The following is a 27,047-nucleotide window of genomic DNA, read 5'->3' on the forward strand; positions in this document are numbered from 1 at the left end:
TTGTTTGTTTCGATCTTAAACAACTTAGCTGTTTACCCACAGGTAAAGGATTACATTTTCTGATCATGAAAATAAAACAACTGAGAGAAGAAAACAAAAGGAAAATTATCTAATGATCAGCATATTTTTACAGAAATTTAGAGTTTTATGTACGGATTAGTTTGTCTTTATGTTAAAGGGAAGAATGAGATTGCAGGTTAACAACACTAGTGAAATTTAACCAATTTTTAATGTAACATGGGCAGAACCTCTTCATCCTTCCAGTTCTAGTAACAGGGGATGCACTTATGCAAAAATTTAAGGACATGGACCAGAAACACAGTACCCTGTGACTGGACCAATCATGCATAAACCAGTTCTATTGTTCTTTGCATCTTGCACTGCATTTTACACCTCTTAAAAATAAACATGTTAGAGTTACCTTTCCTCACTCCTGTGCAAAACAAATGCAAAACTGGAACATTACAGCCATACAAAGAGGAAAAAAACCAAAACAAACAAACAAAACAAAATAAAAAGTTATTGAAAGACAGAATAGCATTTCATAGATTTGTTTGGCAGAAAAAGTTATGGTTTCACCTGTAAATAAAGAGGAAGAACAGTCTGATTTGCTTTAACTGAAAATTAGGAGACTTATACTTTCAATATTTCCATCTAAAACACAGATTCATTTGTGGTGGCTGATGAAAAATGGGGCACTTCTTTTTCCTAATTATTTTATTTTTAGAATATAGGATAGTGAGGTTGCCTGTATGGGTCTGTCAAAGCATATGTTACTGATCCTGACAGTGATTTTACTCTATTGCATAAACTGACAAAGAGGAAGGAAATGTTCATCTAAAAAAGTAATAGCAATGAAAAATTGAGATTCTTTGTAGCATGGAGAAATAAAAAGACAGTGTGAAGACAGTTGTGATCCTATGTAGTGAGGCAAATTATACTTGGAAGTTAGTGTCATGATAAGTTTCCCAGGAGCAGAAGAGACCCATGCTAAGGGACAAATAAAAGGCAGAAGCACTCTGCAATGTTTGGTGTCCATGCTTGGGCCTGCAGGGAACAAATTAGGGAAAAGTCTCATATTAAAAGTCTCAAAGTCTCAAAGTTACTACTTTGCAAGTGGTCCTTAAGTCTGGGAGAAAGCCAGACTGGACAGAGCCCTGAGCAACCTGGTCTAGTGGAAGGTGTCCCTGCCCGTGGCAGGGGGATTGGCGCTGGATGATCCTTAAGGTCCCTTCCAATCCAAACCATTCTATGAGAAGGTTGAAATTAGCATCCAACCAGCCCAATCCTTGCATTGTGATGATTTCTGCAAAGCTGAGGATATGAGCCCTGTGGCAGCTCTGTGAGAATTGGTTTTCCCAAACCACTTCCACTTCTGAGATTTCTCTCATTTCACACCATGACACTTCTGTGACATCTAGAAGATTTTCTTGGACCTCTGAGAGATGCCTATCTCAGCTGGGCCAGTAGTGTCATGGGCAGGGCCTTCATGCTGGACAGAGATGACCAAAGTTCAAGTCCCTTGTTTTTCCCAGTCATGGGCTGGAGCTCAGGTTTTTCATATGCCAAGCAAATCCCATAAATACCTGTCCTGTGCAAGGCAAGGTTAGTTTTCTAAAAGAATACAACCTCTTATCAAGACTCCCTATGAAAAGCACAGATTAAAACCTTAGAGAACTATCAGGAAAATTAGTGCAGCTAGGAAAGATTTCAGTCTGGGGAGACTTTCTTTCATGGATTGAAACAATTTGCACTTATACAGCCTACATGAACTTCAGGGGGAAGAAACAGTTCTGTGTGAACAAAAAAACCCCATTAAATTGACTGTGAGAAAAGAAAGACATCAACTTCTGTAGTAGGCAGCCCCAGGAAAATGGAAAGACAGGAAAAGAATATGAGCTATACACTGGAAAACTCCAGAGTGAAGGGAAATAGCAGGAGAGAAACCAAAGGGAATATTAAGCCTTAAAATTAGTGGGAAAAGTAAAATTATGAAAGAGATCTCCACAGGAAAACAAGCAGAGGTGGTGACTTAGGGGAAGTACAGAGGGTTTCATCTGTAAACAAATGTAAGAGATTTCAGAAAAAAAATAAGGAACTAATAGTAGCAGGAGGAGGTACACAGAGGAGAGTATTTCAACATCATGAATATAACCAAATCAGAGCAAGGAAGTGAAAGTCTGAGAGGATGGGTCTGAGATCAGGGAGGAGAGTGATGTAGCAGGTAATGACAGAAAAGTTTTCAGATTTTGGCCCAGTAAAAGTGAGATATTTTGTCTTGCAGTGACTTTTGAGCTCATCTGCATGTCAGAGCTGCATTCCAGCCATCTTCACCTTCTTTGTTAGCAAAAAACTGCTTCAAGATTCCAGGGATTGTGGATACATGCCCTACGTGGGAAAATTACTGTCAATTTAAAGAATCAAGTTACCACTGAAATCAAGAGTTGGAAGACATCCTAGGAGGTTTCCTAGTTTATCTCCATGCTCAAGACAGAATTAGCTGAGCCTTTTTCAATCCTGACAGATGTTTCTTTAACATATTTGCATCCAAATTAAGTCATTGATGTAGCAAGACTGCATCAATTTTTTAGTAAATAAATCTGTTTAAAACTTGAATCTACTTCTGCCCAGAAAGTTGTCATCTCTACAGACTGAGTAAGAAGCCAGGTCTCTCATGGGGCTGCAGGTGACTGACCCTCTTTCTTTGTGAATGGGAACGAAGTTGTATGTATGGAATAGTGTTGTGCTATGTACAGTTATGGTGCTTGAAACACATATCTAATTCAGTCACATATGTATACTCAGCACACAAAGAATAATCTGGAAAAGAGATAATTTTTCAAAAACAAACAAATGAAAAAAGTAAACATTGCTTTAAAATGCTCCACTTTAATCTGAATGTGAAAGTGAGTGATGTCATGTTGCTCAGTGCTGGAGAACAACCTTTTGTTGTATTAGTGCAGAAGAAAAGCAAGGCACAAGGTATTTTTATCTGGTCTAGGATAATGTACCATTGAGACAAGAAGTAAAATGGGAAGTAAAGGAAACAATAAGCAGCTTGGGTAAAGCAAACTGCCATGCCACCATGCAGCTTCTCCTCCAGCCTCCACCAGATACACTGTTCACAACCACGCCTGCTTTGTACCACTGGCATTTCTAAGCCACTCCAAATCCTTTCTTTCCAGCTTGTGGAGACTGCAAGACAGATTCCTATAGGCTGCCACAGCCAAAAAGGGTCTAGATGGTTGGAGTGCAGTCAGGCAAAGCTGATGGCATGAGTCAGCCTGGCTGGTGTAGCCACCCCACCTCACTGCTCTTTCCCCAACACTGTCCCACAGCAGCAGCCACCCAACTGGCCCAGCACTGGTCTTGTGTAAGCAGCCGCAGCACAAAAAGTTCACACTGAGCAACACCACACTGCCAGTTGCCAAATATTTATTGTACAAGCCTGGCTAACCATAATGGGAACTTAGCTTGACCAAAACCAAAAGAAAAAAGATGCATTTATTGGGACGGGAGCCAAGTCAATTATTTCGTAAACAAGCTTGGTGTTCTTCCTAAGAATGGAGGTCAGATCCTCATTTGGCGTGAGTGGGTATGGCTTAAACTGGCCTCAAAGAGAAACCAGGAGAAGCATTCAGGTGCTAAAAGCCACCTTATAATGCCTGTCCTGCTATTCAGTGCTCTTCAAAAGGTCAAACACAATCTCTCCCTGCTCTCCACATCCACTTTCCTGCACAGGATACCTGCACTGCCACCCCTGATGCTGGCTGGAACACCAAGCTGTCAATGGCAGTGTATCAGCAGCTGAACACCAAAATGCTTTAAGAGGCTCAAGACTTCTGCTATGGGAGGGATGCCTCAAAAGATTGATACTTCTCTGTGTAGTTTGCTGCTTTACCCACAGCAGGAGAAAATCAATGTAGGAGGTCATCTACCTGGGATGAGATGATCATCCCTCAAGTTACTACTGAAGGCCACTAGGAAGGCAGCAGAAGATGGATAGAATCTTGAGGTGAGGTGCCAGGAAGGGGACAGAGTGAGTAGAAGCTGTTCTACTGTGACTCATTAATTTTCCTCTTGAGTTTGAGTCTATTCTTTAGGGGGAAAAAATACCAAGCCTGCTTTGGGGTCTTATTTTAAATCTTTCTGAGACAGAGCTTTTCTGCATCTTTTCTGGTTTTCACCTTGTATTTTATTTCTTAGTATGGGAAAGATTATATTTTTCTGTGTTACTCCATTTGATAGCTGCAGATGATGTGGTAACATTTGTTCACATTTATAAAAAACACAATGATTTTTTATTCTTATTACGCAACAAATTTAGAATTTGGGCTAAATCTGGTTCTGAATGGAAGACTATCTCAAAGACTTGCTTTTCTAACTCACATTTAGGGGATCTGAATACATTTACTAGCATGCAAATAGTTTGTCTTAAGCCCTCTATCTTCTTTTTTTTTCCTGACTAAAGATTTATGTTTTTTACTGCATCCATACAACACAACCCTTTATACATTTTTTTTTTTTAAACACGTGGTGAAATATTTTTCTCTGAAGGGGGATCTGAATCTCTATGAAAGGAAAAATAGCAAAGAATCACTCCCCTGCACACATACACAACCAATGGATTAATTTCAGCAAGAGCAGAGGGAAAACCTGGCAGATGAAGTTTTCCCTCCTCTGAGGCATTTTGGCTAATTTACATCCTCATTTCAGAGCTAAAGGCTCCCACTGAAAGGCAACCATGTGTTCCTTTTAAACAGGTAGATTTGATTAAAGGCTGGACTTCTGGAGCATGATCCTGCTGCCTCTGTACAACCAGTCCTACCAAGGATAATGAGATTACTCACAGGAGTAAAACACTGCAGAACAGAACCCTGGAGTCTCACCAATTAATAGGAGAATTTTCTTCTCTTTTTCCATCCGCCCCTTTCTTTATTGCCCTTAAAATGCCAGGGGAGCTTCAGAGTTATAGCAATTATTGTTATGGAGAACAGGACATAAAATGAACTGTTATTGCCTTTAAAAGAGCTGGAATGTCTTTACCTTTCAAGAATAGGGCACAAAAATCTGTATGCAAATGAATAAATATAAATGCAAATATAATCTACACCAGGAAAAGCTGTTTTTCCCTGAGCTAAAGAAGCATAATGATAATCAGGCTCCCAACTGTAAATGGTACTCAGTGTTTTGTAAGAGCTGTGGAAAAACGAGGCAAGGGTTTAATCCACTTTCTCCTCTGGTTGGAGGAAACAGGTGTGGCTCCATTTGCAGGTAGCTTATTATTTTTCATGAATATATTAGAGGCACTCTTTGCATATTTCAAGTGGTAGGAAATTTTGCTGCTCCTGCTCAGGAGCACTCACTGGAGACAGAACAACATGGACTGAGAGGTTTAACTGTGCTGCTTTGCTCAACTTGGATGGTTTATGAGGATTTGAAGAAAGAGTAAAACATCCTTTGGTAACAAAGGCTTCCAAGTGGATTGAAGATCAGGCATGCTTTTTTTTTTTTTTTTTAATCAATGGACAAACAAAAGTGAAATAAAACAGTGGAATTTCTTCTCAAACACCTCACCTTGCAACATACATACAATCTTCCAGGACATGCCTTCCCCCAGCCCATGTGGGGCAACTGGGATCACATGGCTGAGATCTTGCTGCCAGCAGAGCTCCCTGAAGAAATATTTCCATCAATTCACAATTAAACACCTAGACAAATGGTGAAAGAATGAGGAGGGCACAGAATATGTATCTGGGCTGAGTCACACGGGTGAAAACACAGACACCTGAGTAAGTGCTGAACCAATGAGAGCCACATTATTCCAGCACAACTGGAGGAAAAGTGTTGGAGTGAGCACTTCAGTTTTCTATGCTTATGGTTCCCATGGCCCAGAGAAACTGTGTTGAAACAAACCCACTTGATACTACTAATCACTGTGGTTTCAGCGCTGGAAAGAAAAGAAATGAGGTACAGTGTGCTCTGGTCCCAGTCAGAAGGATTTGGAGCACTTTGGAGTAAACTTGATAGTGCCAAGGAAGGGGAGTGGAGCATTAAGTGACCCCCAAGTGTGTATTCTGCCCCAAAATTTAGCTTGGTGCCTGTGGCAAGGTGGTGGGAATGAAGTCCATTAAATGAAGAAGACAGCAAAGAAAGCAAGAAATGTGAAAAATAAGAACCATAGGTCACAGGGAAGGAAGGAAAGAAACCAAAATTACTCAAAGGATACCTTTTCAAAGGATAACTTCTTAAAATGCCAAATGAAAAGACCAGTAAAATTCAGATGCAGACAACAATCTGGGAGAAACTAAGAGTTCAGCAAAGGAGACAGGTTTAAATCCTCACAGGATGTGACACAATTTATTGACAGAACAGAGAAGACATTAAAAAGTCCCTAGTGAAACAAAAAATTAAAGGGCACTATTTTGCTGCAACACTCACAAAAAGACAACAGCGAAACAAACATACATTTTCACGAGGTGCGAAGGTCAGAGCAGACGGAAAAGAAATCGAAACTGCAAGAGATGTGATTGTAGTGATAGGATTGTTGCCAGCACTGGGAAGAAATACAAACTTCTAAAGAGAATTTGGCAATAGACTAATGAGTCAGGAGACAGCAATGAAAGTAGGACACAGTGATGACCTTAACTTTTGTATTAGTACAGAAGAAAAGCAAGGCGCAAGGTATTTTTATCTGGTCTATGATAATGTACCATTGAGACAACAAGTAAAATGGGAAGCAAAGGAAACAATAAACAAAATTAAGATTCAAGAAGAAAATCCTGGGAAATCTCTTCAGATTTGATGGAAACTTTAGCAGAGATATATTATCACAGAATCACGGAATAGTTTGGATTGGAGGCAACCTTAAAGATCGCCTAACATATTTCTTCCTCTGGAAAGGAACCTCTATTTTATCTATCATTGTCTGCACTTATCTATGTGTATAATTGTTTTGGAAGTAAAAAAATTTGGAGGAATTTGTGGAAGTTGTTATTGGTTTTTTTGGTGGGGTTTTTTTTTGTTTGTTTGTTTTTGTTTTTGTTTTTGTTTTGTTTTTGTTCCAAACCCCCTGTCATGGGCAGGGGCATCTTCCACTAGACCAGGTTGCTCAGAGCCCCAGTGAATCTGCCCTTAACCAATTCTACAGAAGGGACATCCACAACTGCTCTGGGCAACCCCTTTCGTCCACATAGTAAAAAAATTCTAATGTCCAACATAAATTACTCTATTTTAGTTTAAAACTTTCACCCCTTACCATGTCACTTCAGGCCCTGTTAAAACATTTTTGTCCATATTTCTTATAAGAAAGACAGGAAGGGAAGTTGGTGCTGAATAAAGGCAAATGCTCCTTATGCCAACTGGTTCTACTGCATCCCAGCTGGAAGGGTGGCAGGGAACCAGCAGGGTGATAGACAGGAAAAAATCATGGTATCAGGGAGAAGGGTGCCCAGGAAAACCATGCATGGGTAGGAGGCACACCACTGGCCTGAAAAGAGCATCTGTAAAAGAAAGGTTGGAGAGAATGCACAATGGAGAAATGTCCAGGGAACCAAAGTGTCTCAGTATGGCTCTCTGCACACATTGATAAGTCTCTTGTGTCCAAAGCAGGTGGAGAACAGTGTATGTTCACAGCAAGGGAACCAGATGGACACAACAGGCAGGGTGCATTGGCAAAGGGAGCCATTTCAAGGCACAGAGGAAACACACACAAAAAAACACACATCAGGCAAACAGCTCTTGTGTGAAACTGGACATAAATAGCCTGCAAGGAACAAATAATAAATGAGGTCAAGTCCAAGAGGATCATTATCAAGTGCAAGATAGAAAAAGAGGCTCTGATGTTGCGTGTGGTTCTGCCTGGGTAGGCCCCTAAACTTGCTCAAAATGTTACTGATTTCAATGACTTTTATATCTCTGCTGGCATCGGCCAGAAAAAACACCAGGATGAGCCAAAAGGTGCTTACACACTTCAGTACCTTATTTTTCCCTGCAGCAGGCCAAGACCCAAAACAGGAAAAGCAGCCTCTCCATGGGCCTTTATTCGAAACCATGGCCAGGGTAGAGATGAATCATTGGGAATGGGGGAAATCATAGTGAAAACCCCAAAATGATCAGCAGAGTTTTCAACAGAAGTTGGAGAATTACTCACTGGTGATTCACATATTCTATGCTCAGAAGGGGCTGGTGATCATACCCTCTGGTCCCCTGCACAACAGGCAACTAAAACAGCACCTTCCTTCAGGGTCTTTATCACTGGCTGGTGTGGAGGATGTAATTTAGGCTGAGTTCTGCTGAGATTCAACCTTCAGAGACAGAAATAACCCACCTGCATGTAGGTGCCTGTCGTGTCACCTGGTGGTCCTTCTACATCAATATATCCACTGGAGCTTCAGAACTTTCTTTGTTTCATCCTAAATTAAGTGACTGTCGTTAGTTGGTTTAATCACACCCTGGTTCTGACTGGATCCTCACCCAAACAAAACAAGATACAGAGTTCTGAGGAGGGGCTATTGATGCATTATAGGCATCCAGAACTGGGTGAGATACATCCCAGGCCAAGAGTCCCAAGGTCCAAAGCATCCTTACATTTATTATGATTTTTAACCTCATTTATTCTGAGTGTGTAGATAAATCACACTAGAAATTAGGTATAATTTTTCTGCCTTCAGCTTCCAACCACTGATTTTTTAATATCATTTTCTACTTAACTGAAGAGCCCTTCACAATTAAATTACTCTGCTATTATATTCTCATTTTCTCTGGATCAACAGAGTTCATTATGGTCTAGATCTGCTATCACTGAAGACTAGATAATGACATTGGATCAAATACTTCCATTAACCAGAAAAGAAGAATCTAAAAGAATTTGTGAACCAAATGCTCTATAAATGGGATTTGGTTTGCCACTACTTCACCTTTTCCTGATAACAAACACAAACAAAAACAAAAATAAACAACACACCAAAAAACCAATAACAACTTCCACAAATTCCCCCAAATTTTTTTACTTCCAAAATAATTATACACGTAGATAAGCGCGGACAATGATAGATAAAATAGAAGTTCCTTTCATGGGGAAGAAATATGTTAGGAGCAAAAAACATGGTAAAAGAATTTCCCCTACTTGTTTGCCCTGGTGGGTTTCCTCTTGGATTGCATAACAAGTGCTCACAAGATGAAGGCTTCTCCCACAAAAATACAGCAACCAAAGTGAAGAGTCATTGGGTTCTATTTTTCTCTCAGTCTCAAAACACAGTTTCTTCCTAAAAGCCAAAGATGAGATTTAAATGAGCAAAACCCACTGCATGTGGATCACAGAAGAAATTCTGAAATCTACCTGTAAAGCTGACAATCAGTTAGTAAAAACTACTGAATGTTTGAGTAGAAAGCTGCCACTTTGAATATTGTATTCATGTATAACTTATCTGGAAAGGTACAGCTTTCTTTTTTATTCATGCATTCTTTTTTCACTAAAACTATTTTTATTCCAAAAATAATTTTTCTCTTCTTTTTGTTTCACAAGCAGAACCCTAAGCCAGAGGGGAAAAATAAAAACCAAACAACATTTGCTGCCAGAAAAGTGATACATCATATTTTACACTGCTAAAGGATAAAAGGAACAGCTCAGAAAGCAACAGGTTAGATTTGGAGCATCTGCAGTATTTGCTTAATAAAAACTGATGCCTGTTTTGCTGTTTCTCTTCCCTCATTCCAGTTAGCTGGAGCACAGACCAGCCTTTCTTAGAGCAGGATCCTGTTGTTAATGATAACTACTGAAATACAGTGTTGGCAAAGACTTAAGAGACATCCAGCTCAGTCTCTGGCAGCATCAGGAACACCTAAACCATCCCTGATAAATTCTGATAGCAGATGACTCTAGGGTGTTTTGATCCTGCCTGGAGGCTGTGGGAGGTCTGTGCACACACATTGACAGCCCAACTCAGCAGGGACTGGGTCACACACACATTTAGAAGATGCTCTTCTCACCAGCTCTGAGGAATCTGGGAATTGTGTAACATCATTCACAGCCCAAGGGCTTGCCTTACCTTCAACAGCTTATCTGCTCCAAGAGCTCAAAAGGAAAGCAAAGGAAAGCCAACCACAGCTCCCCAGAGGGGTTTCCCAGCATGTACAAAATCCACAGATAGAGAGGAACCCAAGCAACCCTGAAGACCCTTGCAGCCCCAGAGCTGGAGGAAAGTGAGGATGTAATTTCACAGAGGACACCAAGCTGGGTGGGACTGTTGATCTGCCAGAGGGCAGGAAGACTCTGCAGAGGGATCTGGACAGTCTGGGTTGATGAGCTGAGGCCAATTTTGTGATGTTCAACAAGGCCAGGTGCCAGATCCTGCACTTGGTTCACAACAACCCCCTGCAGTGATACAGGGTGGGGGCAGAGTGGCTGGAATGCTGCTTTAAAGAAAAGGATCTGGGGGTCTTGGCTGACAGCAGCTGAACATGAGCCACTGTGTGCCCAGGTGACCAAGAAGGTCAATGGCATCCTGAACCATTATCAGCAACCATGTCACCAGCAGGATCAGGGCAGGGATTGTCTCTCTATACTCAGCACTGGGGAGGCAACGCCTCAAATCCTGCACCCAGTTTTTGGCCCTCACAGCAGGAAAGACATTTAGGAGCTGGAGTGTGTCCAGGGAAGGGCAGTGGAGCTGGGAAAGGGTCTGGAGAGTGAGTCACATTAGGAGTGGCTGAGGGAGCTGGAGATGTTTACCCTGAAGAAAAGGAGGCTCAGGGAGACCTCTACAATCCTTGAAAGGAGATCGTAGCAAGGTGGGGGTTGGTCTCTTCTCCCAGGCAGCAAGAGACAGGACAAGAGGCAATGGCATCTAGTTGCACCAGGGGAGGTTTGGGTTGGATATCAGGAAGAATTTCTTCACTGGTTAAGCACTGGAATGGGCTGCCCTGGGAATTGGTGGAGTCACCATCCATGGAAGTATTCAACAAATGATTGGATGTGGCCCTCAGTGCTCTGGTCTAATTGACATGGTGGTGTTTGGTCAAAGGTTGGACTCAATGGTCTTGGAAGTTTTTCCCAGCCATAATGAATGATTCTATGACTGACTCTGTGAGGGGAGGGTGTATGCCTGAGGAACCACTGGCTGACAGATACTTCTTTTGAGCTATTTCCACAGCATTTGATAATACTCCTTTACTGCCTGAGGTCCTGGGGGAAACCTGATCATTATAACATCAAAACAAGACTCCAGCACCTCCAAGACCCAGAGGGCTGAAGCATCCTTGATGCCACCTTGCTCCTCTCCCTTCTACATAAAATACCTGTTCTCAGGTATGCCCAGGAGGTCCATGTGGCACCATCAGGCAACAGCAGGTTCCAGCTTTCCTTCTAACTTAACATCCCCATCTCCTTATCAGCTGGATCTCTAGCAAAAGGCTACAAAGAACTTCCCAAGCTTTGGGCACTTAATGCCTTAAAAATGCAATGCCCTTCAAATTCCAGTCATATGGTAGTACTCTCTGCAGACAGACATCTGATGCTTGTAGAAAAGAATGAATAGATAGAAAACAGTAGCACAGAGGTGAAGACTGGAAATCAAAGTCACCAGGGAAAAAAAAATAAAAACTATAAAAACTCAGAGACAAAACATCTCTGTTAATAATAGTAATAATAATACTAATACTACTAATAATAATGTTCTAGGATGGCTTAATTTCATTATAACATCATCAAAATTGCTCAAAAAAAAAAAAAAAAGTATTTTTGCACCTCAGGTCTGGATTGTATCAGCCATATTTAAACAAAACCAAAGAAAATAAATCCAAAAGCTCTTCTCTTCTCCCTCTCCAAAAAATCCCAGCAAACAAAAAATGTCACAAAATTAACTCCACAACCTTAAAATCTTACAAAAATAGTTTCTAATTATTGACTACTGACAATTTGGATGGATTTATATGCATGACAACAGTGAGCTAAGTCTTCCAGTATTTTTGGGTTTTTATATATATATCATCAGTGCAGAGAGATGAGTTCTTTTTATCTTTGCACATGTCAATTCTGTTCTCTATTCTCTTGGAAGAGCAAGAGCAATGTCTGACATTTTCCAAAATCTGCTCTCACCTACTCTTCTTCCCAGTTCTTTCTCAAAACCAAACTGGTTTCCTGAACAGTGAAATTAAAACATCGTGTCTGCAGCAAGATCCCACTAAAGTGTCTTCTAGATACCAGTAGATTCCATCTTTCCTACCCTTCTTTCTTTTCAACAATTCGGATTCAAATGGCCTCTACTGAAGCTGGGGAATTCTGTGAATAATTCTTGTTTCTGAGAAATGCTCTTACCCATTTAGAGCTCCTTCTTGTCCCAAATACCAGCGTAATTGTTGCCATCACCTCCCTTTAGTCCCCTGTGAAGCTCACCAGAAGAAGCAGATATGGAAGTATGGAAGCTAGTTTGGGAAGCAGACAGGCACCCAATTTACATGACAGCTGGCAGAATAACCTTTCTTCTTAGTGATATCTCAAACTTCCTAAGCAACACAGGGTCTTCCTCTGATTAAAAGCCAAAGTTATTTTAATTCAGTTATTTGTATTCAGCTATAGCCTTTGTTCTGGGAACACAGCCAAGTGAAGTACTGAATGCTTAGTGAGTATAATTAGAAAGGTAAGCAGCTCCAAAATGAATGAAATCAACACACACACACACAGTCATTATACAGGATGCATGAGGAGGAAGCTGAAGAGTGGAGGGCAAAGACTTGTCTCTGTCAAATGAACTCCATTCCCCTGATAATTTGGAGAAATGTTTGTTTGTGGAGTGGGTGGGTTGGACTCATGACCTGTTTGCTGAGACAACAAAAGCTCTTGAAAAAGAACCTTCCTAAGATCTGACAGGCTTTGGCCTTCAGCAAACAACATGTTCAAAATAAGTAAATAATGAGCAACCTTCATCAATGAACTGCCAGCACAGAATGGCTTCAGATCTCCTGGAGCAGTTCCTGCCTGCCTGTCCTTCAGGCTTTTTCTCATGACCCCATGTAATCACATGTTTCTTCTGCTCTTCAGCTTTGTTTCCAGCATTTGAGTCATTGCTGTGTTTAATATTCAGTGCAACTTCATAAAGAAACCAGCTTATCACTGTCCAGATTGTTACAGGTATTTACATGCTACCTGGATCATGAGAAAATCAATAGGAATCAAGTACCTAAATATCCTTGAGAATACAGACTGCTGTTTCTTCTCTAATGCCCATCCATCTCCTGTCCCTCCAGTACAGTAAAAGCACTGCTTTTCTGCTGGTGGTGTTACACAACCTTCCCATTCACACACAAAGGTGTCCTCTGAGGAGCAGAGGTTGTGCACTTAACTGGAACAGGCTGCAGTGACTAAAACTGGGAAAATATGATCAAAACAACAAGTGGCTGTAATCACTTAATTGCTCCTGGGTGGTTAATTTGTTCAGATGAGTCTCTTTGAGCAGGTTAGGCCCTGCCTGAGCACATTGTGCCATCCCTAAAGCATCAGACTGTCATCCACAGAACTACCTACTAATTGCTAAGAAGAATCCAAGTTCAAGCCTGATAGAGAAACTACTGGACAGTCAGCACAGATTTCCACTAGCTTAAAATCCTCATTGGTTCCCAACCAGGGTCTGGTTGCCCAGCTTAGTGGGAAGTCAAGCAGCAACTATGCAGGGTGTGTAAATAGAAATCCCTCTCCTATGAAAAATAGTGGTTGAAACCTGCAGGATAAGGACTACAATATGAAGACATTCACAATACTCTTTCCACCATTTAGTGTAACAGCTACCCAAGAATAGAGACCTCAGGCCCTATCAGTGCAAGACACACCCCCATGAACTTCTGCAACCTGCTCATGTCTGCCCTGGTTTCTAGAGTGGGGAGAAGCTGTTTCAGTGAACCCACCACAAACCAGCTTCTCCCAGCAGTGTAACATGCATTTCAGAAACAAAATTCTGGATCCAGCCCATGTTTTGAAATCTCACCTCTGACTTTACAACCAGGAGGCTTCAGCATCCAAGACAGTAAAGAGGATGAGAGGATGTAGTCTGAGGTCAGGTTAAGGCTACTAAATTTTGCCATCCCAACTTTGCCAGATTTGCACTGGCATGGCTCTGCTAACTCCAGAAGCATGAAAGAAGCTTCTTCCTTGCAGAATTTGCTAGTGATCAGATGATGGAAATGGGAGGCCTAAATCACAAGGCAAAGCAGAGCCTCACCAGGATAAACTGTGCTTCCTGTAGGAGAGTTGGTCTGAGTATTTCAGAGGAATTCAGGTGTTGGTTTAACTTGTAATGTGGGTTTAGTTTCTCTACCTCAGAGGTCATTCTACTCTCCTCTTAAACCACTGCCTGTGTCATGGCATCACAATTGCTTGTCTTGTTTTCTTTTACCTCCACCCATAAACAGTTCCCCCAAACTGAAATTCCCCCACTTCAAACTTAGTTTTAGCTTTTATTTTAACTGATGCCCATGACAGACCATTGACTCAAGCCTGGAATGAAGCATTAAAGTTGGACCAAACTCCAACAAGCCCAAGGCAGCCTCATTCAGTGTGGTGACATACCCACAGCTAGCTAAGGATCAGGAACAACTCCTTCAGCTTCACAAGCATTGCCATGGTCAAGCCATTCCCTATTCAATACTCCTGCTTTTACTTCAGCCTTCCTTTCAAATCCAGTATTTTGAAAGAGGAGTGTATTTCACCTCCCTCAGTGCCCACAGGATAGGTATAACATGTGTGACCAGCACACTGAGGATAAATATTCCCATGAAAGCACATAATCAATGTACATGTAGGATTTTAGGCCCCACACAGTCAATTTGCACACTGAATTTTCATTTGGCCAGTCTGGACCAGGGGCTAATCTCGTAGTCAGTCTCACTGCTGTTATCACATTGTGACAAAACATTCAAAGTAAAATCAACAAAATATCCAACAGTAAGGGAGATTTCATGCACCATTGACTTGGATCAGATATTTTCAATTTCCTACAGTGTTCATCTGTATTACAAGAGACTGGAAAATGCAGTTTTGTTACGTCAGTCTTCTGGCTAACATTTTAATCACTTAACCATCCCTCTGCCCTTCAATTGGAAGGGGAAATCTTCACTTCCTGGCCTGGTATTTCTGCACATTTCTATTTTCTGCTTCATTTTTATTCCAGAGAGGGCTGGTTTTCAGCTGTGGACAAAATGACCTTTGAATATATATCTACAAAGAGATTTGAGGTCTTTTGGCTGATGATGACAGTGTGTATCTGCCATCACTACTAATGTCCTGATTTAAGTCAGGATTTGACTTTATTACCAAGATTAAAAAAAAAAAAAAATACTACAGCACTCACACTGCATACAGAAATCATGTCCAGATTATACAGAGCAGTACATCTGAACTCACTGTGCCTTTGCTATGCTGTGGCATTACCACTATTCATTGCCATTCTCTGTGAGCCTGTGATCCTGTCTTCCTCATGAATTGCAATTTTTACTAGTATTTTTCTACTTATGAAGGTGCTTTTTCTTGAACTAGGGTCAGGTATTCATCATCTTCAGTAAATAAGTTTTGACCAAAGAGCATAGTTTGTGCTGGCTTCCTTATGTGGCCAGCATTTCCCTGATGAAAAGCACGCCAGGAAGATGCAGCTCCCAATAACTTGCTCACAGTTTTGGCCCTGTCTGTGTTGCCGACAAAGTATGTTTTTCACACAGGGATTAATTAAGGCACATTAGTCATCTCCTGAAAGCTAACAACAGGGCAATACAGTGCTAACACAATAGGTCTTCTCAAATGCTTGGCAGTGTTGTACTTAAAACTGTGACTGACCTGAACCTTGCTTCCTATGGGACCCTGTGGGTTCCTGATGCACATTTCATTTCTGCTTTAGAAAATCTTCTTTTCTGAGCAATGAAGAGGCAACCATGGTTTTTCTTTTCTTTTTTTTTTTTTTTTTTCCAGTAAGTGGGTGCGAAGGTGACAGAACATGAGTGTTCAGTGCAGGCACCATAGCATTCTACAGCACTGGCAGCTTTATATGTGATATGAGGTGATGTTAAGGCATAATCCAACCACAGATGAGGCAGCAGCCCTACTGGCAGGCAGACAGGTTCTGGTTTGAGCCAATGTGATTGCCACATCTCAAACCCAGCTCTGGTTTTGACCCTAGTCAAAAACTGACAGTGAAAACCCATAAAGCTGGAGCATAACAACTTCTACTACACTTTCAGCAAGGAAACCTTAATAAATTTCTCCTTGCTGGGAAGAATGACCAGAGAAAAACTGAGACTGCTGCTTGGCTACCTTTGAAATCTAGATGCTGTCGATGCTATCAGGATTCAGGTCACTGACACTCAGTTTCACACTGAGCACCCTGTACAATCAGTTTGTGTGTGGGTAAGTAGGTGCATACAAATCAGCTTCATCAGGCAGCTTGGGACTTCTGACTGTGGTGGTTTGTTAAATGTCACTAAAATTGAAATGCAGAATTTTGGGGGAAAGCCACTGGCGGTCAGGACCTTCAGGACTTGTCCAGAAGTTGCACAAAGCTAAGGGGAAGTAATTTCTTTATGACAGTGCTCTTCCTGAAGGGAAGGAAAGATAAACAAGTACATGAATAGGAAAAGGCACTCAGTACAGACTGTCCAAAAGAAGGAAGGGCTAAAAAGTGGAAAAGTCCCCAATCACAAAAAAACCCCCAGACTTTAATTTGTGAAAGAACAGTACTCAGCACCCTAGGAAGCTTGAGGTAGAGATGAGCCAGATGACTCAGTTACTTAGAGGAAGACAGCCTGGGAGATCAGACAGAAAGAAAAAAGTCAGCATAGTAAAGAGAGATGCTTTGTGATCAGACTCCAAACATAGGAAAGGAGGAAAAAAATGAAATAAGTATGTACAGAACATTGACAAATGTGAAGAGTTCATGCTAATTTTTTCATAGTCTTTGGGAAATAAATTCCACAGCTTGATGTAAGACCATTTTATTATTTGAAGTTTCTTCAAAGAAGAAACTTCGGCTTCATTATCCATTGCCATCTTAGGTGCTCCTTCAAGTATTAACTATTGGATGAAGACCTGAGGAATGAAGAACAGAAGTTTGCATGTAGGCAAGAAAAAATAGCATAGGGAAGAGACAAAACAACTCGTTGATAGAAAATAAAAGCAAATCCAATAGTTTAAAAGAGGAAAGGCCCTGGCTTTAGCTCCTTGAAATGTATGTTCCCAGCTTCAGCCTTCAGCTTCCTATAAAAAAAAAAATTATATTTTGTGGATTTTTTGAAAGTGTCTTAGAAAGAGCCCTTGGAAGCTGAGCAATGACTTGCCATGTCAAATGTGTAACACTCACTAGCTTATAAATATGCAAAACTAATATCACACAGGCATGGTGCTCTGCTGCTGTCTGAAAATTCAGCCGTACTCAAGGGTGATTCAATCTGCATTCATTGCTTCGGCAAGAACAATCCATTTGTCGGATGTTTCCCATGCTCATGATAACCTCTGAGAAGCTCAAAATGAATTGCCATCGAGCAGAGGTGACTTCTCAGGAAGGTTTGCCAGTTTAGCTGTAATCATATAGGCAAAACAGAATCGTTGACCCTCCAAGAATCAATACAGCTATGCTAGCGCAAAAAATATTTACAATAGTTGTCTTCAAACCATGTCTGCAATACAGACTTGGGAAAGCATCAGTCGTGGGGGTGCCAGGCTTTGATATGTGACAGACATTGAGTACCCAGCCCACATGGGTTTCCAAATGGCTGTGCTTTAACCTGGGCAGAGTATTCCACCAAGCTACACAGGCAAAATAGGAATTTTGTCCATGTAACCCGTACCCCATTTTTCCATGGCAGAAATATGTTCATTGGAGAAAATTGACATTATTTGGACTCAATGATCTTGGAGCTCTCTTCCAACCTAATCATTCTGTGATTCTGTGATTATTTGGGTGTAAACCAGTTTTTTACCAGTATAGGTCTTATTTGGGCTAACAAAAATTTTTAAGATACAACATTGGAGAGGGGAGTCCTTTTAGATTTCCCATGTTCAGGACAATGACTTGTGTCTTCAGTTCCCTTCCTGCACCCCCTCAGGTCACCTAGAGTAAGTACCAAGTAGGGCATCCCTCAAAACATCCACTGATACTCTACTGCCACTTCTGCATTAAGTAGTGTCCACCAGGGTAGATGAAACAACCTCAACTCTGTGTATAGATTAACACAGCTGATTTTATAAGAAATAATTTTGTCTGAGGGCTCAATAAATACCAGCAGGAAAATATGGCAAATATCTCAGAAAAGAAACCTCTTCTACAGACACAACTGATCTGGAATGATATCTGCCCCATAATCACCTGGTTTTCCTCCCTCTTTCCACATAAGACCAATAAATTATCATAGCTGGCATTTTAGCCTCATTTCACAAGAATATGAGGCCTGTGTAATTACTCTGTATAAGACTGGATATACTTGTATATTAACCCTTTCCAGAAATAATTTTTAAACCCATTATCAGGTTTAAAAATTAATAAATACATTGACGGAGAGGTGAAAGACTCAAAGACACTAAAGGAAGTAGAGAAAAATCACATAGAAAAAAAACCCCTGTATTATGTCTTGCTTTGGGACTATAAACCAGGAGTCAGAAGAGTCAGAAAACTTGAAGGCATCCAAGTGAAGAACAATGGGATGGAGGGCACACTGAAGTTCATAATGAGCAAGGATAGACTGGGATGGCTGGCTTGTTCAACCAGGAGAGGAGAAAACTATGGGCAGGGGTATCAGATTCCTTTTTTTTTTACTGCCTGATGGAAGGAAAATGGGGGAAATAGAGACAGCCCTTTCTGAAAGATGCACAGCGAAAGGACAAGCTGAAACAATCACAACCTGTGTTGGAGGCTATTCCAGCTGGACAGAAGAAAATTGTTTCACCTTCAGAGGAGCTCAGTGCTGGAACAAGACCCCTGAGAGGCTGGCTGGGCATTGTCCAGCCTCAGAGATTTCCAAACCTTACTGAATGAGACCCCAAGAAATATGATCTACCTTCAGAGTCAGACCTTCTCTGACCATGATACTGGATTAGACACCTCAAGGTGTCTAAGGGCATGGGTTGGACTCAATGATCTTAAACGTCTCTTCCAACTTGTGATTCTGTGATTCTTTGAAGGGGACCCTTCCTGCCTAAATCATAGTATGTGACTCATCTATCATTAGACACCAGAGACACCACATAAAAATACAACCTCAAGATACAAATCTGTAGGAAATGAAACTTCCTTGGTTTTGCTGCTCATGGAACTCTCTCAGCTTTATAGTAGTGGTTTGCCTTTATTAAGAGGAAGTTATATTAAAGCAGTAGTGTGGAAAACAAAGAATGGAAATATGTGCTAGCTTTCCCTTCACTAGGGACAAAAAGAAAATGCAACTTTATTCATAGTGAAAATCTGCTGCTTAAAAGATGAAAATAATTTTGCTGTGCAGCTTCAAGTCCTGGAGACAAGTAAGCCTATGGAAAGTTAGGGATGTGTGCCCTCATTTCCAGTACAGGAAAGGAAACACCATAAGAGAAAGTGCCCTAGTGCCCTATGCCCAGGTTTTTCTCTCTATCTCATCAGACATACCTATTGTTTGAGTTTTGCCTATGAAATCAGTGCCCTTAGCTTTGGGTGATCTGAAATGGGATGCTGTACCTGGCTTTGGATGAGGTTATGATGCTGCTTTTGCCCCAGAAAACCTTGTTGAACAGAAACAGTAAATAAAACCCCCAACTTTACTCTCCCCCAGGAAGGCAGACCTCTACATACAATAGGATATCAGGCCCCAACCCCTGGGCCGAGAACAGAAAGGGGGCAACTCCATAGTCCTCTCTTGGCACACACAGGGGAACACAATTGCATTCAGCACCTCATGGGCTCTCATGGAGTATCCAAAAGCTCAGGGATAAAGCTCTGAGCAGCCCAATCTCAGCACTGCCCTGCTTTGAGGGAATCAGGATCAGAGACCTCCTGAGGTCCCTTCCAACCCAAACTCATCTTACGATCATGCAAATATTTACTCAGGAGCTTTAACAAACAACTGATGCCAATTTAGTTGTCTTGCACATCTCCATTCACCAGCCCAAGAGGAAAAGATCAGTAAAAATTTCAACTAAATGTGGTTTTGAGGTGGTGGTGGAGTTGTTGTTTTTTTTTTTAACCAGAAAGAATATACACTGGTGTTGGCAGCTCCTTTTTTCACAAGTTTCTATCTAACTCACTGAATTGCTTTCATTTAAAAAATTACACTCTACGCTCTGAAGCTATTCACTTAGAGTTTTTGGGGTTTTGTGGGTTTTTTTTGAAAAAAAACCCCATCATTTTAGACTGGATTTTTAACAGCCTTTAATAATTTTTAATTGTGAATTATTCAAAATTGCTTTGTTTCATTTGTTTGTTCCTAACAAGATGTTTCAGCTCTCTCACAGTATTTGTTTATATAGAGACAAGGACTCCAGTCTGGACTTTTCAAGGTGTGTGTTGGGGCAGCTCAGCAAAAGTATATTTTAACACGGTTTTGTCAGTGTAAAACAAATGTTGATTGCAGACTTTGAAAAAGCAGCCTAACCAAGCAGTGTTTCCTCCTGTGCCCTGAGAGACTTTTGCTTTCCTCTGTCTCCTGACCTTTTCCAGCTCCTTCTCTCCACCTCAGCTGTTACACTGGAGCACTGCTCCTGGAGCTCTGTGTCTTCCCACTTTTCTGACAAAGATTCCCCTGCAAGTTATCTGGAGCAACCAAACAGTGTCTGCTATGGCTCCAGATTTGCTGCCCCAGGAAATCTCTTGGTGGGGAAAAGAAGGTTGCAGCTATTGCACACCACACCCCAGCTCCTACACTCACAGCAGGACCAGTCATGCTGGGCCTCTGGAATTCCTCTGGTATTCCTCTGGAAGGGATCAAATAATTCCATGTTATTCCTCTGGAAGGGGTCAAACCCTAACATAATCCCAGGGGGTTGCCTAAGTAGGGATGATGGCACCACTCGTGAACCAGCTGCCCACTAGGACATTGTATGTACCTACAACAACCTCCCCAGAGGATGTAGGGTTTGTCAGCCTGAGAGAGGTCCCTAAAACAGGAAGACCGAAAAAAGTGGCTGGAACTCATTCAAAGTCCCTCATGTCAATTCTCATGCACTGAGTGAGATGTTTACATTAGGTGAGAGACTGACCATAGCTATGCAGCTTGGACAACTCCTAGACAAGACATATGACTCCTTAAAATTTTGCTGAAATACCCACACTTTGAAACCCAGTCAGCTGGTGTGCCTTCCCACCTAGAAAATAAACGTGAGCAATCTTATATAATTATAATAATTAGCATTTGTAGTATGATGATGCTTTGATGCAACCTATTTTATGTGGCTTTTTATCATTGTTCTTTAATTAAAAAGATCTCCAGCTATTGAGAACAGCACGAGTGTGTCACACCTAAATGAGTGAGAAAGCAACTTTACCCCAGATCCTAAAAATAAGGGTTATTCTGAATTTGGATACTCCTGAATCTGGCAGTGCTTGTAGCTGTGGTTTGGTTTGCACTTGTACCTTTAGGTACCAGTCTATGCTTGGTGGATAAGGAAAAGAAGCAGAGCCAGTAAGTTTCCCAAAGCCACAGCTGGTGCTGGAATCTGCTATGATGGGTCTCAGTGCTCTGCCAAATCCAACAAACTCTTGCACCTTTCCTACTGTAAAAGTTGCAGATGTGAAAACCAGGCTATGAAACAAGCCAGAATTCCTTTTGTTTTCCCTCAACCTTTTTAACCAAGAGAATCCATGAAAGGAATGTGGTGTATTCCAAAAGGTATGGATTTTACAGCAGCTTGTGAAGTACAGTCATGGAACTGCAGCGTAAAAGTGTTTGAAAGTCCTTAACATTCATTCCATCTTTGTTCTTATTTAATTAGTAAACATCTTCAAAGAGAACTGCCTGACTGCTCAGGCAAAGGGCACAAGCCGTCCAGCATGGCAACAGGCAAATAAAGGTTTTAACGAAGACATTTGGAACATACAAGAGGCTGGGTTTTTTTTCATGCAAAAAGGAGAAACAAAACCTTTCTGTGACTCACAATCCCAGTTAAAGACAAGGCAAAGCTGTTCCTGTTCTGAAGGCTGCTGTGGCACTAGGGCATTTGTTTACAAAGAACTGTGTCTATATGCAGATTTGTGCTGAAATGCACTTAGGATTTGCAACTACATTAGCTACATCAGTACAGTTTTCCATGTAAACAGGTTTTTTGGTCACTGGTTATCATAACAATCTCAGAAATATTGACCTGTTAGAAAATAGTCCTCCCTCCCAACTCACAGCAGGCTGTTTTCAGGCTTCTGTAGAGTATTTCTGTGCACACCTCAGCATTAAGGTGGCTGCAGAAATGACTGGAGAAAGCCCTGGTTGTGTAAACCAGAGACCTCTTGAAACCAAAAGGTTTCTACATTGACAAGAATAGCTCTTACAGGTAGACAGGGTCAAGCTTTGATCTTTAAAGTTAAATAACAGTCTGCTCTCCTTCACAGTGTCTAAGTGCCTCTGAGAAGTCTGTTTTGCAGCCTTGGTGACCAGGTCCCTGATGCTCGTGGAGATAGGTGGAAGTCAGGCACATAAGCATCCCTGTGGTCCCTGCTCTGACCTTTACTGGCAGAGCCACACAGTACATGTCCTGCTCTGACCTGGCGTGAGGCACTGCAGAAGAAGTTGTTGTGGGGCTGGGATGGAATTTAGTGTATGAACAGGAGGGATAGAAAGGCCTGTGTCTACTCCCCTCACTGTTCTGACAGAACCAGACGCGAACTGGATGACAATTTCTTCAATTATGCCATAAGCCTTCAGCTGAGGTCTTTCCATCACCACACTGAAAGAGATCAAAGGAACTGCCATGGAATCATAGGCAAAATTAGTCAAAAGCCCCTCCACCAAATGCTATAGTTCAAGAAAATATATGAAGAAAAAATATTTGAGACAAAACGGAGAGCTGTCATTATGTCATCTGACTGTCATGTAAATTCAGTTCTGGATGACCACAAATTTTCCCTAAGCTTTTAAAACCTTTCAGTGCAATCTGGATTCACTCTGCCATTCATATTCTATAATCCTTCCTCTTTGCCATCTGTCAATCACCTGTAGTTTGAATGTGAGTTCTTTTTGGCAAAGACATTTTTATAGCATAGAAAAGTTCAGACTGGCACTACACAGTTACTTCTCCATGCTGGAACATCTGTAGACCCTTGAAACACCATTTTAAAAATCACTGAATTTGTAAATCCTGTAAAAAGAATATTTAAGCACCCACAAGGCATTTTAGGACTCTTAGATACTGATGGCTCAAAATTTAATCATTGCTGATTAAGAGAATTTTATAAGACAAAATAATGGAGTAATAAATATCCAAAGATTCTTTACTTTAGAATTATTATCACGCAGCCTTCTTTAGTAATCATAAAGCATAAAACCTAGAGCATATACATTAAGCACATAGCTCATATATAATTTGAGAGTAGGGCCTATGTCTGTAATTAAATAACATGAGCAAATCTAGTCAGGAGATTGTCTTAAAATAAAAGGCCACAAATAGTTGTAGGGGGTTTTTCGACACCTTTTCTCCTGAGATAGTCCCAAAGCAAAAATAAAAATTTCAAATATTAAAAACATGAAAAAATATGGGGATATGGGTTTGGTTTTGCTAGTTTTTGGGGTTTTTTGGTTTTTTTTTGGTAGGCTTTGCTCTTTTAATGGAACTTTCTCATCATTAAAGGAAAAACAGAACTGTTGCAAAAGTTTCCATAGGAAGTACTTATCATTTCCCAAACAGCTCTCATCTTCTTTCTCTTGATTCATACTTTAGATTGAAGCTGTCTAAACTCTGAGTCCCAAAATGGTATTTAAGCACTGTGAAAAAAAAGGGAATAATAAAATAATGCTTGGTGGACTATATATAACCCTACATGACTTATGGGCTAATACCTGCTCTGTTATTATTTCTCTGCTACTGTTAAGCAGATGACCTCAGGACAGAAGGGAATTCACTAAAATAATCCTTTCCTCTCCAAGAGTTAAAACCCCACTTCTCGAACATACGAACCAGAAACAAAATGAACTTTTCCAGCCTTCTCTTTGCCATAAAAGGACTCCTCTCTCTGGCAGCCACCAGGGTCCATTAGCTGGGAAAGCAGGCAGGTGTAAAAGAAGTTCATGTTTAACCTCACTGGGTTTGAAAGCCAGCACTGAAGTTTATCAGCTCACAAGCCCGTGAAGGGAGGAAAGGCAGAGAATGGGATTTAGTCAAAGACTTACTCAGAGTTAACACAGGCCACTGGCGCTAATAAACAAACATTGCCAGACATCAAAAGGAAGTAAGTAAATCTGGGAAGGTTTAGTCCAAACAATGGAAGGGCAAGCTAAGCCTGTTGCAGGGTGGGCAGTGGAGCGGGTGACTTAGAGATGTTAACCCTTGCCTGGGCCACAGAGGCATCACAAAGAGAGGACTGAACCCCAGATTTGTTCTGGAGAAGCAAGAAATTTTTACCCCAAAAGTCAGAAAACCCCTACATTCTGAATCTCAAATTTCTTTCGTACTCCACCTTAAATTAATCATCTCATGAAAGCTTGGGAGTCAGTCCAGTGCAAAGATTAATGAGGAAAACCTGATTTCAGGAGCTGAAATCTGTCAATTTTCACACAGTGCCCAGGCAATCAGTGGGTGATGGCCTTACAGGAGAGGCCATGACTGCTTGGCACACCTGAGCATGGAGTTCTCTGTATTTGGGAGACAATTTCCACTGCAACCAAGCAGTGAGACTGCAGCACGTGGAGCTTGGTGGATGGAAAGTTGTGAAGATGTAGCAACACTGCCTTTTGCAAGAATGTCCCTGAGATCTCCAACAGCTTTTTGAGGCACACACAGTTCCCACATTTTCCTTGTTTAAAGGGCATCTCCTCACCTTAGGTCTCTGCCCTAGGTAGGGTTGATTGGCTACAAACAAATTGTGTACTTGATGCTTATCTTGAGTTTCATTTCCAGGTCAGGAAAAAGGCAACAGACTTAACAAATCAGCAGAGGGGCAAAAGCCATTCACTCATCCAAGGCTTCCTGATCTGTGTAAGTCCCTTTTGTCTTTTTTTCTTCTTCCAGTTTGAAATACCAGTTTTGCTCTGCCCCTAACACAGTGCCTTATGAGCACAGCTCCAACAATGACTCCATGGAGGAGATACGTACACCTCTGCTCTGAAAAAGGGAAAGGCTTTGAGGATGAAGCCAGAAGCTGGAAGAAAGGAATTCTTTTCTGGTGACAGGGTTCAGTGTTTTGTGGGTCTCAGAACTAAGGGTTGCCATCCATGCTCAGAAGGGTCATTGGAACCAGCAGAGTTCAGACAGACTCCACCAAGCTCAGCCAAGGGTCTCCTTCCAAGCCAAGGACAAGGGGCTTCCACCCTGCACTGGATGCCCTAAGACTGACCTTCCTTCTGCAGAGCCAAACCTTCTCCTGAGCACTTGGGAAAGGTGGATCATGCCTCCTCTCACCAAGGCACAATCTCATTTTTTGGAGGCTGAGGTGGAACCAGAGGCACTGGGGTGAGGACTGCATTGCTTGCAGAGGTCAGAGACCACCCCTGTGTGCTCATCAGGGGCAGATCTCTCATGGGCTCCAGCTGTGCATCTCCCAAAGGATTTTGTCACTTTGTTCCTGAAAGAAAGAAGGTGACAACCATAAGGAATGGAAAGTTGCCCCTCAGCTCTGTATTTCAAGTGGGGAGATAAAGAGATGAACAGAAGGTATTACACGGCTTCTTTCCCTTTTGCCCAGGAAGAGTAAAGAAAAGGGAAAATCCACGGCTCCTTCCTAGCAGCTGGATGCCTTTGATACATGCTCACCCTCCTGAAGGGTGTTCCTCTGATTGGAAACACAGGCACTGCCTCCAACAGGCTGCCTGCAACTTATCCCCCAGGAAGGGACAAGTGTATTAAAGGGAGACCCAGAGAAAGGACTGAAGGATGCAGAGAGCACAGAGGCCCCAAGCAGGATAGACAGGTGTGATCAGGTAGGTTTTGCTGATCACCATGTTATTGTATCTACAGGGCTTAGGGCTCCTCTCATGCTGCTCCCTCGGCCATTTCACAGCAAGGACAGCCAAGCCAGAAGTGTCTTGCTCCAAAGGCAGGTGATACATTCAAAAGGAACATAAAAAAAGGGCCCCTGTAGAAACCACAATCAACATAGAGGTTTAAATAACATCATGCATAATACATTGAAACTTCCACCTCCAAGAGAGGGAGAGATGGCTGAAAAGGAATGTAAACGGAGCCAAAAAGAAAGCAAGGCTTTTTCCAAAAGGCCAAGACTAGCAAATCTGTAAGGGCTTACAATCTGTTGTAGCACAGGTTGTTTGAAGGCTGGGGTGAAAAATAGCAAGCCAAAAAGGCCCCAGAGCCTGAGGATTATTAACTTTTTTTTTCTCTTAATTTGTTTTTCTTTTTATTATTTCTGCTTAGTCAAGGCTCATTTTGGCACCTCACGAGCTCACATCTGTCACTGGGAGCGCAGGCACAGACCACCCAACACAAAGGAACCAGCAAGTGCTGAGCCACAGCTCCAGGTGGTTCCAGCCTCTCTTCCTCCCCACCCTCCCTGCCTCCCAGCCCCTTTTCCATCAGCCAGGATGTCTTGTCAGGTGCCATGTCACCTCAGATCTCTCTCAGATCACAGTGTGTCGCCTTCCTTTGTCAGGCAAGGTAACGCAATGACAGGATGATGTGCAACGGGTCCATGTTTCTTTTATTAGGATCGTGTACCTGCTGTCACTTTGGATAAGGACTATCTATTTCAAGTGGTTTCCTGCAAAGTCAACAGGGCTGAGTTTCCCTGAGAGGTCATAAGAATATCTGGAACTCCCAAGTGTGTCTATTCAGACCTGTATCCGCTATCACAGCACAGCCAGCTTTGTTACTTCAAGATCCCATCAGGTACATAAGCCCTAATGCAGCCACCAGAAGCCCAAAGAAAATAAGCACATATTTAACTTTGGGCTAAAGG

The sequence above is a fragment of the Zosterops lateralis genome, assembly GCF_965231275.1.
Source record: "Zosterops lateralis genome assembly, chromosome: 1".
In the NCBI taxonomy this organism is placed as follows: Eukaryota; Metazoa; Chordata; class Aves; order Passeriformes; family Zosteropidae; genus Zosterops; species Zosterops lateralis.